Genomic DNA, 4,581 nt, shown 5'->3' with positions numbered 1-4,581 from the left:
ATTCCATGCAGAAAATATCTAGCTACAAGAATGGGCAAAGCTTAATATGAGCAAGGCAGTTTTTTTTTCAAATAGCTATTTTCAAAAGGGGGACTGCAAATTCAGATCTCTAAAAGATCTAATATTTTACTATTTTACTGAAGTAAGAAAATTTTTGGAACAAATTCAGCTTGTGGCATGTTAGTTAGATGTCAATACCCAAGCCAAATAAGCAAATTTAGACATCTTGATTCTTTATCATGTCTATCTGCTTACTGCTTCAGACTCATAGTCTTTTTCTCAAAAGATGTTTCTCTAATTTTATGTTCTTTCTTATTCTTCGCTCTTACCCACCACTCTATCTGGCTTGCAGAAAACTGCATCTCTGTATAAGTTTAGTGACAGAGTGAATAAAACGTCACTATTGAGAAGGAGCTAGGACATTAGACTCATCAGTTAATCTTTCCAGGGTGAAGTGGAAGATAAAAAGTTTTAAAAAGAACAGAAGTGTTTCTTTCAGGCTTTACAAAGAATGTTGTAGACAAAAGAAATTTTAGCATCAAAGGAATGGATTGTAAACTCTTATTACTGTCTCCAAGATTTTTGCAAATACCATAATTGTCATAAAATGATCAATTTATATGCTACCATGTAGAGCATTTTGGTGCAATTAATTCAATGTAGACACAATAAGGTTTTCTTCTTCTTCTTCTTCTTCTTCTTCTTCTTCTTCTTCTTCTTCTTCTTCTTCTTCTTCTTCTTCTTCTTCTTCTTCTTCTTCTTCTTCTTCTTCTTCTTCTTCTTCTTCTTCTTCTTCTTCTTCTTCTTCTTCTTTTTAGGTAGATGTACCAGAAGGAAATTTCTGTACCTATATCTCTAAGGACCCTTGACTTTGTCATTTCCTATATCAAATATATTTTTGCTTAGCATTACCATGTCTAAGCTATTGAGGTTGGAGAAGTGTGTTACACTTTCCTTCACTGCCTTTTTAAAAATCAACACAAAATAGTGACATATGATAATATACATTTATTAGCTTACAATATGGCAGTATGCTTCATCAAAGGCAGGAAGGAAAACAATTTGTTTGCAAAAAGGAATTTACAAATCCCATGTAATCTAATCATGGAGTAACATCCCTTCAGGGCTGATGGCTGATGTATTCTATTGATTGTAAGGAAATTACTTCAAAGGAGAAGATTACTCAATGTTTAAAAGACAAGGATTTGTTTATGGAGAAAACCCTTTTCCAAAATACTGATTATGACTCCATTAGATTATTTGATTAAAGAGAGTATTTTTGGACTCTGGCATTTGTGATATATATGTCACATATATATTACATATGATAAATAAGTTTTGTGAGTAATCTTCTGTAAGATCTCTTTCTTTCACATCCCCTAATGATATCACCATTCAGGAGAGTGAATTATACAATACCATACTGCTAACTATTCAACACTGGAAGAGATTGCTTGAATTTAACTGAAAACTCAATGAGAACTAGCACAACAGATACAGTTATGTGGTCTCATTTTAACTGCGTATTTAAACAAACACATCTCTCTCTCTCTCTCTCTCTCTATATATATATATATATATATATATATATATATATATATATATATATATGAATGAAATATCTTACATATATTCATATGTTTGATGCTACATTTACAATTTCTGAGGCTTTAAACAATGAAGAAAAATTATTTCTGAGCAAGTAATAAGTAAACAAGTCAAATAAGAAACCTGATAGCTTCAGATGTGAAAATATTTTCTTTATAAATACTGTTATGATCTATGATCTATCAAACAGTACTAAGGCATAAATTTATCTTGTCCCTGCACAATAACCATTCATTATCATCAGTTTAAAATATATAAAACTTAATGGATCTTGAGAGCTAAAGAAGCGTGACTTTCTCTTGCATAGACATAAAATATTGTCACAGATTGAACAAGTCAAGGACTGACAGAATGTATTCTACAGTGAATGACACCTATGACCTAAAGGCAACATCTTAGTCCTTATGTAAACAGCTATTTGAAAAGGCTTTACCTTTTCTCCCATACTCTGAATAATAGGAGAATAAGTAAAAAAAAAAAAAAAATTTACTTCACATATGCCTTGGGTCTCTATTATTGTGAAGAAACACTATGACCATGGCAAGTCTTAAAAGGAAACCATTTAATTGGGTGTGTCTTACAGGTTCAGAGTTTTAGTTCATTATCATCATAATTGAAAGAAAGGTGACATGCAGGCAAACACTGTGCTTTATAAGAAATGAAGAAGAGTGAGTTCTGTATTCATAACCTGAAGTAGCAGGAAGGATTTAGCCACTGGGCCTTGCCTGAGATTTTTTTAACCTCAAAGCTCTCCTCTAGGAACACACTTCCTCCAGTAAGGTTCTAGCTATCCCAACAAGGCCCCAAACCCTAGGCATTTCAAAAAATAAAAGAATCTATGGGGCCAGTTTTATTCAATCTACTACAATGTAGCAAGTTAAAATTTAATTCTTCCCCTAAAAGAGTCTGTGTTCGCTTAAATTATGAGACCACATAACTGTGTCTGCAACACTAGTTCTCATTGAGTTTTCAGTTAAATTCAAGCAATCTCTTCCAGTGCTGAATAGTTCGCAGTGTGGTATTGAATACTTCACTCTCCTGAATGATGATGTCATTAAGGGACCAAAAAGAAAAAGATCTTACAGTGGATTACTCACAAAACTGTCATTATATAGGAATGTTTGTTTCAGAACAGTCAGCTAACACACTATAAAATATTTATATTGTACTGAAGTTGCATACACACCTTGCAAAAAGGAAGGGAATTTAAAGTACACTAAAGAATTCACATCTCGTTCACTTTGAATAAGTGCAAGGATTGATTTTTGCCAGAGGTGTCTATTAAATTTTTACTTTAAACAGATAACCTATATACTGGCTTGTCTGTAGTTTTCCTTTATTAAATAATTTATAATTTCCAAGAAAAGTTTTAGTACACGTCCTAATTCATCTATTCTTCTTTCTTTGAAAGTCAGGCCATCTCTACAATAAAAAAAATAAAAAAAGAATACAGTTATTGATACTAGGAAAAGTACTCAGTTGGTAACATGCCTGCTATATAGGCATAAGGATCTCAAACAATGGATGTAGATAAATTAGAGGTGCAGATATAGGAGAATCCTTGGCTATTACTTAGGAGCCAATTTAGCAAATCAATAAGTACTGGGTATAAGTGAGAAATACTGTCTCAAAATCCAAGATAGAGAGCAATATCAGAGGAGACCCCAAATCAACAACTTTTGTTCACAAAACTGTGCATACTTTTCTACATACACACTTGAATACATTATAATGAAGTCTCACACACACAAATTACATTCATGTGCAGACATAAAAATAATTGTGAGTCATTTGAAGAAACTTGAAAGCACTCTCAATTACTCTTGTTTAGATCACGCAAGATGTAATGTGGATGAAAAAATATAATATTAACTGAGAGTCAACCATGCCTGAAAATTAGGGGAAAATCTATTGTGAAAATATAGAACAAAGATAAAATACAGAGGAGTTGTTTATTTTTATGCTTAATATCTTGTTTTATTATTAATAATAATTATTATTATTTAATACTTTTTAAAGTCCAGTCATTATACCCCTCTTGGTTTCCCTTCCAACTGTTCCGCATTCCATTCCTTTTCATACATCTCCATGAGGATGTCCCCACACCCCCAACCCCCACCTCACCAGACCTCCCCACTCTCCTGGTGTCTCAAGTCTCTTGAGGATTAGGTATATCTTCTCTCACTGAGGCCAGACAAGGACGTCCTCTGCTTTATATATGCCACGGGCATCATATCAGTTAGTGTATGCTGCCTGGTGTGTGGCTTATGGTCTGAGAGGTCTCGAGGGTCCAGGTTAGTTGAGACTGCTAGTCTTCCTATGGAGTTGTCCTCTTCTCAGCTTCTTCTACCTTTTCCCTAATTCAACCACTGGTATCCCAGGTTTATGTGCATTGGTTGGATGTAAGTATCTGCATGCAAATCCTCTTACAAGAAGGCTACTATGCGGGATAGGTTAATGTGAACTTAACAGAAGCCAAAGCAGAGGAAACTTCAGTTAAGCAAATATTTCTACCTAAAGCCCATACAATATCCTCAAACTTTACCCCCTCCATATGGCATATTCTAGGCCATAATTCTGGCTGCTTTCCTGGTGAGCAGGACTCTTCTAGACGCCCCAGGTAACCTTTGTCCCCTAACACTCCTTAAATCCCAATCAACACCCCCAACATGTACCCTTCCTTTCAGCTCCATATTACATCCTACAACTTGGGCAGATGACTTCTACTTATTGGGTGCCACACCATACTAGGAAGCCCAGAGACAAAGCAGGTACTCAGAACCCCAAAGTTTATACAGTTACTTGGAAGCTCAGAGGGAACATTGGTACCCAAACACCAGAGGTCACACAAGTCCCAGGAAAGACAAAGTAATGGACCTCAAGAATCACTATTCAACAGAACTCAGGCACTCAGGCCAGAAGTCAAGAGAGAAAAATAGAAACCAAGGGAAAATTATCCAAAGAACAGCTATC

The sequence above is a fragment of the Mus pahari genome, chromosome 2 (genome assembly GCF_900095145.1).
Source record: "Mus pahari chromosome 2, PAHARI_EIJ_v1.1, whole genome shotgun sequence".
Lineage (NCBI taxonomy): Eukaryota > Metazoa > Chordata > Mammalia > Rodentia > Muridae > Mus > Mus pahari.
The sequence above is the reverse complement of the archived record's forward strand: the minus strand, read 5'-3'. Positions refer to the sequence as shown.